The following is a 17,210-nucleotide window of genomic DNA, read 5'->3' on the forward strand; positions in this document are numbered from 1 at the left end:
GGGGATTCAGTGATGGTAATGCCATTGAACATCAAGGGGTGATGGTTAGATTCTCTCTTGCTGGAGATGTTCATTGCCTGACATTTGTATGGTGCTAATGTTACTTACTATTTGTCATCCCAAGTCTGGATATTGTCCAGGTCTTGCTGCATTTGGACTTGGGCTGCTTCAGTATCTGAGGAGTCGCGAATGGTGCAGGACATTGTGCAATCATCAGTGAACATCCCCGCTTCTGACCTTATGATGGAAGGAAGGTCATTGATAAAGCAGCTGAAGATTGTTGGGCCGAGGGCACCACCCTGAGAAACTCCTGCAGTGATGTCCTGGAGCTGAGATGACTGACCTCCAACAACCACAACCATCTTCCTTTGTGCTAGGTATGACTCCAACCAGTGGAGAGTTTTCCCCCTGATTCCTATTTTGCTAGGGCTTCTTGATGCCACACTCTGTCAAATGCAGCCTTGATGTCAAGGGCAGTCATTCTCATCTCACCTCCAGGGTTCAGCTCTTTTGTCCATGTTTGAACCAAGGCTGCAATGAGGTCAGGAGCTGAGTGGCCCTGGAGGAACTCAAACTGGGCATCAGTGAGTAGGTTATTGCTAAGCAAATGCCGCTTGATAGCACTGTTGATGACCCCTTCCATTACTTTACAGATGATCAAGAGTAGACTGATGAGGTGGTATTTGGCTGGCATGGGTTTGTCCTGCTTTTTGTGTACAGGACATACCTGGGCAATTTTCCACATAGCCGGGTAGATGCCAGTGTTGTAGCTGTACTGGAACAGCTTGGCTAGGAGTGCGGCAGGTTCTGGAGAACAAGCCTTCAGTACTATTGCCGGAATGTTGCCAGGGCCCATAGCCTTTGCAGTATCCAGTGCCTTCAGCCGTTTCTTGACATCACATGGAGGGAATTGAATTGGCTGAAGACTGGCATCTGTGATGCTGGGGACCTCTGAAGGAGGCTGAGATGGATCATTTGCTCAGCACTTCTGGCTGAAGATTGTAGCAAACCTTTTGCACTGATTTGCTGGGCTCCCCCATCATTGAGGATGGAGATATTTGTGGAGCCTCCTCCTCCTCCAGTGAGTTGTGTAATTGTCCACCACCATTCACAACTGGATGTGGCAGGATTACAGAGCTTAGATTTGATCTGTTGGTTGTGGGATCGCTTAGCTCTGTCTATCACTTACTGCTTATGCTGTTTGGCACACAAGTAGTCCTGTCTTATAGCTTCACCAGGTTGACACCTCATTTTTAGGTATGCCTGGTGCTGCTCTTGGCATGCCCTCCTGCACTCTCGATTGAACCAGGGTTGATCCCCTCGCTTGATGGTGATGGTAGAGTGGGAGATATGCCAGTCTGTGAGGTTACAGATTGTGTTTGAGTACAATTCTGCTGCTGCTGATGGTCCACAGCACCTCATGGATGCCCAGTCTTGAGTTGCTAGATCTGTTTGAAATCTATCCCATTTAGCATGGTGGTAGTGCCATACAATGTGATGGAGGGTATCCTCAATGTGAAGGTGGGACTTCGCCTCCACAACAGCTGTGCGGTGGTCACTCCTACTAATGCTGTCCTGGACAGATGCATCTGCGGCAGGCAGATTGGTGAGGATGAGATCAAGTATGTTTTTTCCTCTTGTTGGTTCCCTCACCGCCTGCTGCCAGACCCAGTCTAGCAGCTATGTCATTTAGGACTTGGCCAGCTCGGTCAGTAGTGGTGCTACCGAGCCAACCTTGGTGATGGACATTGAAGTCACCCACCCAGAGTACATTCTGTGCCCTTGCCACCCTCAGTGCTTCCTCTAGGTGGTGTTCAACATGGAGAAGCACTGATTCATCAGCTGAGGGAGGGGAGTACATGGTAATCAGCAGGAGATTTCTTGCCCATGTTTGACCTGATGCCATGAGACTTCATAGGGGTCTGGAGTCGATGTTGAGGGCTCCCAGGGCAACTCCCTCCCGACTGTATACCACTGTGCCACCACCTCTACTGGTGGGACAGGACATACCGAGGGATTGTAATGGTGTGTCTGGGACATTATCTGTAAGATATGATTCTGTGAGGATGCCTATGTCAGGCTGTTGCTTGACTAGTCTGTGAGACAGCTCTCCCAATTTTGGCACAAGCCCCCAGATGTTAGTAAGGAGGACTTTGCAGGGTCAGCTGGGCTGAGATTGCCGTTGTCATTTCCAGTGCCTAGACCATTTCAGAGTCAGCCACATCACTGGGGGTCTGGAGCCATGTGTAGGGCAGACCGGGTAAGGATGACAGATCCTTCCCTAAAGGACCAGATGGGTTTTTACAATAATCAACAATGGTTTCATGGTAATCATTAGACTTTTAATTCCAGATTCTTATTGAATTTAAATTTCACCATCTGCTGTGGTGGGATTTGAACCTGGAGCTTTACCCTGGGTCTGTGGATTACTAGTCCAGCGACAATACCACTATGCCAACACCTCCCCCTCCCTCTGGGTGGGGGACTTCAGTGTCCATCAGCAAGAGTTGGTCGATAGCACCACTACTGACCGAGCTGGCCGAGTCATTAAGGCGACATTTGCTAGACTGGGTCTGTGGCAGGTGGTGAGGGAACCAACAAGAGGGAAAACTACTTAACTCATCCTCACCAGTCTACCTATCAAAGATGCATCTGTCCATGACAGTATTGGTAGGATTAACCAGCTGCTGGTTCGAGTACCATCTTCACATTGAGGATACTGTCCATCATGTTGTGTGGCACTACGATCATGCTAAATGGGATAGGTTCAGAACAGATCTGGAAAGCCAAAAGAGGTGCTGTGGACCATCAACAGCAGTAGAGTTGTATTCAATCACAATCTGTAACCTCATGGCCCAGCATATCCCCCATTCTACCATTATCATCAAGCCAAAGGATCAACCCTGGTTCAATGAAGAATGGAGGAAGGCATGCCAGGGTCAGCACCAGGCATACCTAAAAATGAGGTGTCAACCTGGTGAAGCTATAACACAGGATTACTTGCATGCCAAACAGCATAAGCAGCAAGCTACAGAGAGAGTTAAGCGATCCCACAGACAATGGATCAGATCTAAGCTCTGCAGTCCTGCCACATCCAGTTGTGAATGGTGGTGGGCAATTCAACAACTCACTGGAGGAGGAGGCTCCACAAATATCCCCATCCTCAATGATGGGGGAGTCCAGCAAATCAGTGCAGAAGATAAGGCAGAAGCATTTGCTACAATCTTCAGCCAGAAGTGATGAGTGTATGATCCATCTCAGCCTCCTCCAGAGGTCCCCAGCATCACAGATGCCAGTCTTCAGTCAATTCGATTCACTCTATGTGATATCAAGAAATGGTTGAAGGTACTGGATACTGCAAAGGCTATGGGCCCTGACAATATTCCGGCAATAGTGCTGAAGGCTTGTGCTCCAGAACTTGCCGCACACCTAGCCAAGCTGTTCCAGTACAGCTACAACTCTGGCATCTACCCAGCCATGTGGAAAAATTGCCCAGGTATGTCCTGTACACAAAAAAGCAGGACAAATCCAACCCTGCCAATTACCGCCCCATCGTCGACTCTTGATCATCAGTAAAGAAATGGAAGGGGTTATCAACAGTGCTATCAAGCTGCACTTGCTTGGCAATAACCTGTTCACTGATGCCCAGTTTGGGTTCCACTCAACTCCTGACCTCATTACAGCCTTGGTTCAAACATGGACAGAAGAGCTGAAATCTGAAGGTGAGATGAGAGTGACTGCCCTTGACATCAAGGCAGCATTAGACCAAGTGTGGCATCAATGAGCCCTAGCAAAACTGGAGTCAATGGGAATAAGAGGGAAAACTCTTCACTGGTTGCATTCACACCTAGAATAAAGGAAGATGGTTGTGGTTGTTAGAATCAGCAATCTCAATTCCAGGATATCACTGCAGGAGTTCCTCAGGGTAGTGTCCTAGGCCCAACTATCTTCAGCTGCTTCATCAATGACCTTCCTTCCATCATAAGGTCAGAAGTGGGTATGTTCACTGATGATTGCACAATGTTCAGCACCATTCGTGACTCCTCAGATACTGAAGCAGTCTATGTCCAAATGCAGCAAGACCTGGACAATATCCAGGCTTGGGCTGATAAATGGCAAGTAACATTCGCACCACAAAGTGCCAGGCAATGACCATCTGCAACAAGAGACAATCTAACTATTGCCCCATGGCATTCAATAGCATTATCATCACTGAATCCCCCACTATCAACATCCTGGGGGTTACCATTGACCAGAAACTGAACTGAACTAGCCATATAAATACTGTGACTACAAGATCAGGTCAGAGACCTGGTATTCTGTGGCGAATTATTCACCTTCTGACTCCCCAAAGCCTTCGACAAGGCGCAAGTCAAGAGTGTGATGGAATGCTCTCCACTTGCCTGGATAAGTGCAGCACATCAACAACATTTAAGAAGCTCAACACCATCCAGGACAAAGCAGCCTGCTTGATTGATACCACATCCACAAACATTCACTCCCTCCACCACCAACGCACAGTGGCAGCAGTGTGTATACCAACTACAAGACGCGCTACAGAAACTCACCAAGGCTCGTTAGACAGCACCTTCCAAACCAGTACCACTACCATCTACAAGGTCAAGGGCAGCAGATACATGGGAACACCGCCACCTGGAATTTCCCCTCCAAACCACTCACCATCCTGATTTGAAAATATATCGCCATTCTTCATTGTCGCTGGGTAAAAATCCTGGAACTCCAACCCTAACAGCACTGTGGGTGTACCTACACCACATGGACTGCAGCAGTTCAAGAAGGCAGCTCACCACCACCTTCTTCAAGGGGCAATTAGGGATGGGCAATAAATGCTGGCTTCACCAATGAAATCCAATCTTGTGATTGAATAGAAGTTTTGAGCATTGATCTCCTGTTCTCGAGTTTGACCTCCTGTGCCCAATTGCTAACTTTCTCATTGGCTTTTTCTAGATGATGGAAGTTGTGATTTGTTGGTCAGGGGTAATGAATGTTTGGCATTTCCACCCGGACTGGCAGTATGTATAGAGAAACATGGTGCTGCTCCCACACATCCGGACAACTCACTAGTATCCAGGATTTTGTTTCCTCACTTAATAGTGGATCCACACAATCGAATCCCGTTTATACCTTGGCAGTGTGGTTTCCCATCATCATTTCCCAACGAGCCTCTCGACAATGGTATAAGGAAGCATAGAATGATACAGCACAGAATAAGGCCATTCAGCCCATTGTATCTGTGCTGGCTCTTTGAAATAGCCCTCTAATTGGTCCCATTCCCTTGCTTATTCCCCACGGCCCTGCAACCTTTTCCCTGCAAATATATACCTCATTTCCTTTTGAAAGTTATTTTTGAATCTCCTTCCGTCACCTTTGCCAGCAAGTGCATTCCTGCTCATCAAAATTTGCTGCATAATAAAAAATAATTCTCATCTCACTTCTGGTTCTTTTGTCAGTTGCCTTAAATCAGTGTCCACTGGTTATCAAATCTTCTGCCTCTGTTAAATTTCCTATTAACCTTCTCTGCCCTGAACCTGCGCCCTTTAAACCTCATTCTTGGTGGGGTAATAACCCACCTGACCTTTCCAACCAGGGCCCCTGACTGACATACCCAACTTCACCATCCATAACCTCCAGCAACCTTACCAGGCAGCAGCTGAAAATCCCTCTGGGAATTTCACCGAGGGTGTGAAGGGTGAGTGCCCTGTGGAACACCAATGTTCTTAAGAACTTGGAAATGAGATGTCAGGAGATACAATTGGCTGAGGCCCAGAACGAGGGAACTTCCACGTGAAAGGTAAACTCAGAAACACCAAGGTTCCCAGTGAGGAGTGGTGGGGTGGGGGGAGGAGGCGTTGGGAGGGATGCAGGCTATCCATGAAGACAGGTTAAACCAGCGATGTCACGCCCCATTTAGGCGAGAACGTTAGCTAGATCAGAGATCAGAGAGTCAGGGCTGAAGTTTTAAGCTCTCAAAATTTGAGGGAGCTGAATGAGATTGAGATTGAGGGAGGTGGAGAATTTGCTTGTTCTGAGGCCTTGAGAAAGAATTTTTGAAGAGGGGATGGTTTGATGAGTCAATGGAGGCTGTGGAGTATGTTGGGCATGCTCACAACATACTCATTTGTATCTAGGCAATTCTCAGGTTTTACTTGGCCCACATTTATGTGAAAGGTTTTTCAGCTGTTTTTCTCTCAGGGGAACATTAGCAATGTAGCCAAGAGTTAATTCCCCTTCCCCCCTGCTGGTTCTAACTCCTCACTCACGTACAGTTCTAACACCATCCAGTACTTTACACAAGGGATGATTATTGAGTTGTGAGTCTCAGAAGGCTTTAAATGTGGGCTTAGATGTTGGTTGGCTATTGAACCATGCAGGGCATCATGGCCCCTTCAATTCTGATCAGGCCTGAACCAAAGGCTGCACTCACCTCCAGCAGGGCTGCTGGATGACAGTCAGCGTTTCCTTGCTGTCTAATTGGAGGACAATGTGGTCGACTGACCTTTCACCAGCCGCTCTGAGGTCAAGCCTTTGGGTTTGTCTCCCTAAATCAACTCACCGAGCTTCAAACTCTAAAGTCAGTTCCAGCTCTGATCTGAAGTGTTTTCTGCTCCTGCTTTTATTAATGATGGACATTTGGTGTAGTTTTCCTCCCTGTGTCACCTGCACTATCCAGAGCCACACATTTAACACCAGCTTGTAGTGACAGCCCTGCCTCAGGGGTGGTGCTCTCTACCCTGAGTAAGAAGGGCATGGGGATGAATTTTTCACCCGCAAGTCGGGTGTGCTGCCCACCTCACTCATATGTCAAATGCGGCGTCATCATGCCCGTCTCTGATATTGCGGAAGGTGCAGAAATCGGAAACCCGCCCAATAACCAGTCAACAAGCTGTTGACCTTGTTAAAGAGCCGATTGTACACAATGTTGTGGTGCCCACTCCATTTTTCGGGTGTTGGACGAAGACCCATTGGGGTGTTTGGGGTGCTTTATGCCTGGTATGAGAAAGTGGCACAAGGTCAGAAGGAAAGGTCTGCCAATGGCTGTATGTAGCAGCAGAGTCTGCTGGTGGTAGTATTTGTGTTGTTTGACCTCATTTATTCCCTGTTTTGAGTCTGCCATCAGAAATAAGGAGAGGTTGGGAGGGTAGGGGACCTTCAAATTGGTGACCAACTTCCTGTTCATGGCTTAACCCCTCTCCCAGCCTAGACACACATTTAGGTGCGGAGTCCCACTTTGCACCGTTAATTGGTTGGTTTCCCACTGCGCAGCCACTAATTGGCCATCTGAGGCTAGATTCGCTGAGCTGTGTGGAGGGTAGTGGGCTTGGTGCCAGCAACCTTCCTTCTGGCTTCAGTGCCCGTTTCAGCACTGCCATGGTGCGTTGTTTGTGCATGGTAACTGAACAAATGAGAAAGCATTGGATCGCCCCACCCAGGCTATAACCTTCCTCACTCTTTTTAAATGAAGGTTGTCCTTCTCCATCAAGGCTCCCTGCATTCTGATTTGCCTTACTGCTGTTGGTTACACTGTGGATGCTTCAGTTCTGAGTGTCACTTATCACCTCTTGCAAAAGGGTTGAAAAGAAAGGATTTGCAGGACTCTGCGAAAGAGGAGGAGAGTGGGACTAATCGGGTAGCTCTTTCTAAGAGTTGGGAAAGTAGGATGGGCCAAATGGCCTCCTTCAATGCTGTATGATTTCATGTTTTTTCAGATCAAAGATCAAGTCCCAAAAAAGCCTTATAAACATTGAAGGAGGAGGGTGCTGACTGCTCGGGCTAAACGTGTTGCAAGGTTCTCAGAAGCAAGGTTTCAGGAGGTACATTGTTGAGTTATTGAGTCTACAGGACAGAAAAATGCTTTTTGGATCAACTCTTCCATGCTGGTGTTTTACGCTCTGGGTGAGTTTCCTCCCACCCCTCTTCAATCTAACCCTATCAGCAAATCCATCTACTCCTTTCTCCCCCATCTGCTTAACCAACTTCCCCTTAGATGTATCTCTATTATTTGCTTCAACTACTTCCTGTAGTGGTGAGTTTCACATTCCCCCACTCCTTGAGTAAATACATTTCTCCTGAATTTCCTGATGGAACAGCAGAAGCTCATTCAAAGGAGGAGGGATGCTGCATCAAGGTAACTTTTGTGTGGTGGGTAGCACATTGGACAAGTGGCTTCGTGTGGAGACCCATGATCTATGATTTCTCACCTCCTCCTGCAGCAAGTTGCCAGTGCTCAATAGGCCCATTGAATGACATTTTGCACTGCCTCTAAAAGTCAAAATTGAGAGCACAAAACTCTTGTGTGCTACTAGAATATGTTGCTAAGGATAAAGTGTACTTGAAGAAATGAGTTGACCAGAGAGAGCCAGAATAGCTTTGTTGAAGGTAAGTTATGTCTGGTGAATCTAATTGATTTTTTGAGAAGGCTGTTAATGAAGGAGGTTTTTTAAATTAATTTATGAGATGTGAGCATTGCTGGCTAGGCCAGCATTTATTGCCCATCCCTAGTTGCCCTTGGGTGGTGGTGAGCCGCCTTCTTGAACTGCTGCAGTCCATGTGGTGTAGGTACACCCACAGTGCTGTTAGGGAGGAAGTTCCAGGATTTTGACCCAGTGACAGTGAAGGAACAGCAATATATTTCCAAGTCAGGATGGTGAGTGACTTGGAGGGGAACTTCCAGGTGGTGGTGTTCCCATGTGTCTGCTGCCCTTGTCCTTCTAGGTGGTAGTGGTCGTGGGCTTGGAAGGTGCTGTCTAAGGGGGCTTGGTGAGTTTCTGCAGTGCATCTTGTAGATGGTACACACTGCTGTCACTGTGCATTGGTGGTGGAGTGAGTGAATGTTTGTGGATTGGGTACCAATCAAGAGGGCTGCTTTGTCCTGGATGGTGTCGAACTTCTTGAGTGTTGTGGGAGCTGCACTCATCCAGGCAAGTGGAGAGTATTCCATCACACTCCTGACTTGTGCCTTGTAGATGGTGGACAGGCTTTGGGAGGTAGGAGGTGAGTTACTTGCTGCAGGATTTAGAATATTGTGAGCAATTTTGGGCCCCATATCTCAGGAAGGATGTGCTGGCCCTGGAGAGGATCCAGAGGAGGTTCACGAGAATGATCCCAGGAATGAAAGGCTTAACATATGAGGAACGTTTGAGGACTCTGGTTCTATACTCGATGGAGTTTAGAAGGATATGGGGGGATCTGATTGTAACTTACAGAATACTGAAAGGCCTGGATAGAGTGGACATGGGGAAGATGTTTCCATTAGTAGGAGAGACTAGGACCCGAGGGCACAGCCTCAGAGTAAAGGGAAGACTTTTTAGAACAGAGATGAGGAGAAACTTCTTTGGCCAGAGAGTGGTGAATCTATGGAATTCATTGCCACAGAAGGCTGTGGAGGCCAGGTCATTGGGTGTATTTAAGACCGAGTTAGATAGGTTCTTGATTGGTGAGGGGATCAAAGGTTACGGGGAGAAGGCGGGAGAATGGGGTTGAGAAACTTATCAGCCATGATTGAACGGCAGAGCAGACTTGATGGGCTGAATGGCCTAATTTCTGCTCCTATGTCTTATGGTCTTATAGGATTCCTAGCCTCTGACCTGGTCTTGTAGCCACAATATTTATATGGCTAATCCAGTTCAGTTTCTGGTTAATGGTAACCCCCAGGATGTTGATAGTCAGGGATTTAGCACTGGTAATGCCATTGAATGCCGAGGGGTGATGGTTAGATTCTTTCTTGTTGGAGATGGTCATTGTCTGGCACTTGTGTAGTGCAAATGTTACTTGCCACTTGTCAGCCCAAGCCTGGGTATTGTCCAAGTCTTGTTGCGTTTGGACATGGACTGCTTCAGTATCTGAGGAGGTGCAAGTGGTGCTGAACATCATGTAATCATCAGCGAATATCCCCACTTCTGACCTTATGATGGAGGGAAGGTCATTGGTGAATCAGCTGAAGGTGGTTGGGCCTAGGACACTGCCCTGAGGAATTTCTGCAGTGATGTCCTGGAGCTGTGATGACTGACCTCCAACAACCACAACCATCTTCCTTTGTGCTAGGTATGACTCCAACCAGTGGAGAGTTTTCCCCCTGATTCCCATTGACTCCAGTTTTGCTAGGGCTCCTTGATGCCACATTCGGTCAAATGCTGCCTTGATGTCAAGGGTAGTCACTCTCACCTCACCTTGGGAGTTCACCTCTTTTGTTTATGTTTGAACCAAGGCTGTAATAAGGCCAGGAGCTGAGTGGCCCTCACTGGGTGTCAGTGATCAGGTTATTGCTAAGCAAATGCCACTTGATAGCACTCTTGATGACCCCTTCCATTACTTTACAGATGATGGAGAGTAGGCTGATGGGGCGGTATTTGGCTGGGTTGGATTTGTCCTGCCCTTTGTGTACAGGACATACCTGGGCAATTTCCCACGTAGTCAGGTAGATGCCAGTGTTGTAGCTGTACAGGAACAATTTGGCTAGGGATGCGCCAAGGTCCTGAACACAAGACTTCCATACTATTGCCGGAGACTTGTGCTCCAGAACTCCAGGTAAGAGAGAATCTATGGATGTTATCCATATCGCTTTCCAGAAGGTATTCAGTAAGGCTCCACACAAAAGATTACTGGAAAAAATGGGTGCGGGTTGAGTTGAAGGTAGCCTTTGATTGGGATTGGAGATTGGTTGGAAGGCAGGAAACGGAGAATTGGGATAAAGAGTAGACACTCTGATTGGTGGGATATGAGAAGTGATGTTCCCCAGAGTCTGCACTGGGGTCTCAACCTTTTCACCAAATTTACTAATGACTTGGATGAAAGGTTAGAGAGTTTGTACATCCAAGTCTGCAGATGACACTTAAGTTAGGCAGCAGAGTAAGCGCAGTTGGGAGTAGGACGTTGCAAAGCGACATAGATTAAGTGAGTGGGCAGATGGAGTTCAATGTTGCAAAGTGTGAGGTCATCCACTTTGGATTAATAAAGATAAATTAGAATAGTTTCTAAGTGGTGAGAAAGAAATGTAGAAGAGCAAAGAAGATTGGAAGTTCAAGTACAGAAAACATTTAAAGCTATTGGACAGGTAGGTACAAAAAAAATGTTGTAACGTTGACCTTGAACTCAAAGGAGTACAAAGGGGAGGAAATTAGCCTTCAGTTGTATAGAGTTTTGGCCAGACCCCATCTGAAATAAAAACAGGAAGTGCTGGAGATACTCAGCAGGTCAGGCAGCATCTGTGGAGAGAGAAACGGAGTTAACATTTCGAGTCGAATCTGACTCTTCTGAAATGCTGTGTTCAGGCTTTGGCACTGCACCTCAGATAGGAGACATTGGGCTGGGAGGGGTGCACCTCAGATAGGAGACATTGGGCTGGGAGGGGTGCACCTCAGACAGGAGACATTGGGCTGGGAGGGGTGCACCTCAGACAGGAGACATTGGGCTGGGAGGGGTGCACCTCAGACAGGAGACATTGGGCTGGGAGGGGTGCACCTCAGATAGGAGACATTGGGCTGGGAGGGGTGCACCTCAGATAGGAGACATTGGGCTGGGAGGGGTGCACCTCAGATAGGAGACATTGGGCTGGGAGGGGTGCACCTCAGATAGGAGACATTGGGCTGGGAGGGGTGCAACGCTTGATAGGAGACATTGGGCTGGGAGGGGTGCACCTCAGATAGGAGACATTGGGCTGGGAGGGGTGCACCTCAGATAGGAGACATTGGGCTGGGAGGGGTGCACCTCAGATAGGAGACATTGGGCTGGGAGGGGTGCACCTCAGATAGGAGACATTGGGCTGGGAGGGGTGCACCTCAGATAGGAGACATTGGGCTGGGAGGGGTGCAACGTTTGATTCATCAGAATGATACTGGAGCTGGGAGCTTTAACTTTTGAGGAGAGGGTTCATAAACTTGGCTTGTATCCGCTTGAGTTTAGATGATTGAGGGGTAAGCTTATTGAGATGTTGAAAAGATTTGATGTGGTAGACACAAAGAAACTATTCCCTCTGGTGAGGGAATCAGACACAAGGGCCATCATTTTAAAATTAGAGATAGAGCAATCAGGAGTAAAATCAGGAAGTACTTCATAACACAAATGCAATTGGAGATCTGGCACTCTCCTAAAAGGCTGTGGATGCTGGGTGAATTGGAATCTCTAAGACTAAGATTGACAGAGCTTTGTTTGGATATGGATCAAAGGGGAATAAATTGAGTTGAGGTACAGGTCAGTCATGATCTAATCAAACGATCTGTGAACCACAAGATAAGAAACAAAAATGGTTGCCTGTTATACTGGAAATAGTTTGTGAAGTGTAGGCCATTCCTTTTACCTTCAGTAAAAAATATTAGGCATCTGAGAGTTGTTGAAAGACAGAGGTGTGGTTCAGGTGACAACATGCTCCTTAGGAGCAAAGCTTGAGACGTTTCTGCTTTCTAACATTAGTGGTTGGGTATACAGGTCAGTTAGTCAGTCAGGACATGCCCCAGCTCCTGGTTGGATTACTGTTTTTTCCATGGTGCACTCCTCCTTTATAATCCTCCTTAAAACCTACCTCTTGGTCCAAGTTTTAATCATCCCTCCTGACATATTCTCTTTGGCTTGGTGTTTGATTACATTCCTGTAAAGAACCTTTGCGCATTTTCCTACTTATGAGGTGTGAAATACAATGTATAAAATGATTAAGAGGGCTTAACAGGGTAGATGCTATGAAGCTGCTTTCCCTGTCTGATAGTCTAGGACTAGCTCCAGAACTAGGCTCAGGATGAGGGGATTAGCCATTTGGACAGAAATGAAGAGAAATTTCATCATCTGGAGGGTTCTGAAGTTTTTTTTTCATTATTCACTCATAGGCTGGCTTGGCTAGCATCTATTGACCACCCCTAGTTGCCCTTGAGAAGGTGGTGGTGAGCTGCCTTCCTGAACCGCTGCAGTCCATGTGGTGTAGGTACACCCACAGTGCTGTTAGGGAGGGAGTTTCATGGTTTTGACCCAGCGACAGTGAAGTTTGGAATTCTCTACCCCAGAGAGCTGTAAATGTTCAGACAATGAGTATAATCAGGACTGAAATGATTAGTTTTTGAACAAATGGGGCTGGGGGTAGGAATGTGGAGCTGAGGTCAAGGATCAGCCATATTAGCCTTATTAAAAGACAAAGCAAGCTTGAGGGGTCGTATGGCCTATTGATCTTTTTATTACTAATAGTCTTATATAAATGCCAGTTGTTTCTATTCTACAACAGAATGTTGAGGGGTGACCTGAAAGAAGTCTTTAACACAATGTGACCTTTCCAGTTTGGAAAGCATACCCTTGATGTGATTGGCATCATTTTAGGACAGTACTTTGGTAATGGAAACATGGAAGATATGGTATTTGGATAAGTCAAACAATTTTTATTCCTGCTTTCTAATGTTTATCACAGTTTTATGTTTCAGGTAAACATTTATATCCATAGTGTTCCCCAGTTAACACACTCGTGGTTTGGCATTCGAATGTCATTCTATAATCCAGAAAATTCTTAAATCCAGAAATAACTTGGTCCCAAACATTCCAGACTGGAGATGTTACCGTGTATTCTGAAAAGGTAAAATGGACAGATGTGGAGAAGCTGTTCCCACTTTGAAACACATGAGGCAGAAAGGCATTGAAGGATATGCTAATAGGATTAAATGAAATAAGGTGACAGGAGGCTCATAGGGAGCGTAATCACCAGCACAGACCTGTCAATGTGCACCATCTAGACTAAATTAAAATTCAACTCCATGACAAAATGAGTGCCTTATCTTGCCCAGTGCAACACTATTGAACTGGACAAGTGACCAGAGCTGTGCTAGCTATTATGAACCAAACCTACACTCAAACTCCAGCTCCAAATAGCTGGGAGATAGGGAGACAATTAATTCAAAGAGAGCGCTCAGACTGAAGAACATTATCAAATGGTACCAAGGCAGAATTCAGCCCCCATTCAAATTCAGATTCCAACACAGTTTATTTCCGCAGGGAGGAAAAGAAATTACAGTATCACAAGGTACACTGATCATAAAACATACACACACACACATACACACACACTTACACACACACACGCACACACACACACACACACATACACGCACAAGTCAGTATGAAAGTGATGTGTGAAAATAATCCCAACATACCAAGTTCTGGGTTTTAATGGAAGAGATTTCTGTACACTACAGCAGGTAAAGTTGGGACATATCCACCATGGTAAACTTGACTAATCAAACCTATTCATCAGCACAACCAAGATGTCAGAGTGTTGATCATCCCCATTGAATGTAACAGTATAGATACAGCATATACATAAAGTTCCTCTTCATTGAAAGAATTAAGACTAACATATAAGTCAAGAATTATACATCGTTCAGGGTTTGCTGTCAGATAATATCCAGCTCGTGCCATCAAAGGTCCATCAAGCCAGGCACCGGTTCAGCAAGACCCTTGGCATGGTCCCGCTCTATTCTGGCCACATCCTTGATCTTTTAGCAGACTGTCCCATTTTCTGGCCTGGATTTAGGGTAGCTCGTCCTGGGGACGGTTTGGACCGAAGGTGCCAGTGTGCAGAAGAATCCAGCGATGAGCGTCCACCCAAGGCCGCCCCAGGCACAGAACATGGACCAGCCGTACCCATGGCTGATGTCGTCGGGCAGGCCGTACAGGTATCTGGGGTAGCGGGAGAGTTCAAAATTAATTCCAGCGACACAGGTGCACAGTGAAATGATGCAAAACGTTCCTGCAGAAAACAGACAGTAGCATTTGGTTAGAACCACAATTTAATTTAATGAAGTTAAAAAAAAAGTAATGCAGCAACAGAACCTTCTAGAAATGGGTCACTTTGTGTCGAGCATTGACCTGGTGCAGCAATAATTCATTCAAAGGTTCCGATGAATGGTCCCACCCAAATTGTAATCACTATTGTGTTCAGCTGTTGTGCATTTCTAGGTTTCTATCTTACTCCCCACTCCACATCCTAAATCCTTCCCCTTTGGAAATCATGGAATGGATGTTGGGGGTGGGGTGGGGGAGAAGCTAGAGCCCGATTCAGTTCACCTAAGATACCATTATCCCCGTGAGAAGGCAGTGAATTGAATCATGAGGGCACATCACAGGAGAATATAAATGTTCTAAAAATGGAACAGTACATACAAACATACAAAGTAGGAGCAGGAGTAGGCCACTCAGCCTCTCAAACCTGCTCCAACATTCAATAAGACCATGGCTGATCTGAATGTAGCCTCAACTCTACATTACCACCTACCTCTGATAACCTTTCACCCCTTGTTTATCAAGAATCTATCTAGTTCTGCCTTAAAAATATTCGAAGACTCTGCTTCCACCACCTTTTGAGGAAGAGAGTTCCAAAGACTCACGAGCCTCTGAGAGAAAAAACCCTCCTAATCTCTGCCATAAATGAGTGACCTCTTATTTTTGAACAGTGACCCTCTAGTTCTAGATTCTCCCACAAGAGGAACCATCCTCTCCAAATCTACCCTGTCAAGATCTCTCAGGATCTTATATGTTTCAATCAAGTTGCCTCTTACTCTTCTAATCTCTAGCAGATACAAGCCTAGTCTGTCCAACCTTTCCTCATAAAACAACCCGTCCATTCCTGGTATTAGTCTAGTAAACCTTCTCTGAACTGGTTTCAACACATTTACATCCTTCCTTAACTTTGGAGACCAATACTGTACATGGTAAATGTTTTACCTGCTCTTATAATCAGTTTATTCAACGATGAGTCACTGAGTTTCATTCACTCCTGGACGAACTTGTAACATCTTCTTGCCCCTTAACCTTTACCACACCAAGCATAACAGGGTGAATGTCAACTGCCTTAATTCACTGCCTCGCAGTAGACCAAAGCCTGTTTCCTTGTCTAGATTTTATGTTGCTAAGTCCCCATCTGGGAAGTACCTAGAACCAATATAAATATGTATAAAATAGGTATCTGAAGCAAGAACTGCAGGCTCCCTAGTCTGAAAATTGAGTGTTGCCAAGAAATAGCCAAAAACAGTGAAAAACATAAAAATTCTATGGCCTTTCTTTTTGCCAGCAATGATAAGACCACGAGCTGAGTCTCAAAAAAATGCTCTTCTGTCGCCCTTTCCCTGGAAGTACTCACATTATTATTAGTTTAGAGATCATTTATCACAAAAATCAATGTTCCCATCTTCAAAAAGTGAGCATTTTGTAGAAAATATTGTTATAAGATATCCAGAAAGCTGTTGGAAACCCAAAGGATGATGTAATTGTGAGTGTCTTATGTGAAGAATGGCAAAATCTCATCCCTTCCTAAAATTTCTCAGATCATCTCATAGTAGGGAGACAGATCTGGGGCCAGAATTTTGGGCATATCATAGATGAAGCTCCCATAAACGACACCCCAGATGATGACACCTGGACTTTAGAACATTTTTTCCAGGCGGCAGCTGGAGATTGTAACTGAGGCTTCTGGCGAGACCCCATCCCCAAGGCAGAGAATGTCAACTCAGCCCCTGAGAAGAAGAGCCAGATGGGACCCTAATTTCATGCACCATTAAAGTTCAGTTGTATATAATTATAATACGCCTGTCACCAAGTCTGCTCACATTTTGTGTTTCTTTTTCTCTCTCTTTCTACAGAATCATGAAGACGGTGCTAATAGTGATGATCCTGGGATTCGTGACTGGCAGCCTGTGTCTGGACAAGACATTAGTGCTTCAAGGTAATAAGGATAATAAGGATGACACAGAGTCAGTGATTTATCATACCCGTCCTATTGAAAGTGCTAGGGTTGAGGCAGAGGTATATACAGGGAACCCGAGGGTTGAGCAGGGCAAATCGGTGGGGCATGTTGGGGACTTCACGGACGATTGCAAAATAGAGAGTGCCTTCAACAGCACAAAAACCAGTTTGGGAAGTCCGAGAGGGTAAAGGGGTGTGCATCATCTGTGACCCATCCAAAAGGACAATGAGGGAAAATAATACAGTCCGGTTTATGACAGAAAAGAAAATGGACGGGTGCAGCTATGAGACCCCTGGAAACCACTCTTCTCCGACTCAGTCAGAGTTCCAAATGGAGGTCAGGTTGTATTCGCCTCGGTGGTGGAGGGAACGTGATGAGGGAGACTATATGTGTGTAGGGAGGCGAGGCCTGGGGTGGGCCCTGGCTTCAGTCAGGATGGTATAGGAATGGCAGCTGTGAAAGGAGTGTCTTTATCACTGTTAGA

The 17,210-nt window shown here is 46.1% G+C and overlaps 1 protein-coding gene across 1 annotated transcript in view; it reads right to left on the reverse strand.

Moving 5' to 3' along the window:
* Positions 1 to 14,137: 14,137 nt before the first annotated feature.
* LOC144696793 (transmembrane protein 178B-like) overlaps positions 14,138 to 17,210 on the reverse strand; it is a 431,205-nt gene continuing 428,132 nt past the window's right edge. The window contains exon 3 of the transcript XR_013580244.1: positions 14,138 to 14,734. The gene's annotated coding sequence lies outside the window, so the exon portion shown is untranslated. The remainder of the gene's footprint in view (positions 14,735 to 17,210) is intronic.

The sequence above is a fragment of the Cetorhinus maximus genome, chromosome 22 (genome assembly GCF_964194155.1).
Source record: "Cetorhinus maximus chromosome 22, sCetMax3.hap1.1, whole genome shotgun sequence".
Classification (NCBI taxonomy): domain Eukaryota; kingdom Metazoa; phylum Chordata; class Chondrichthyes; order Lamniformes; family Cetorhinidae; genus Cetorhinus; species Cetorhinus maximus.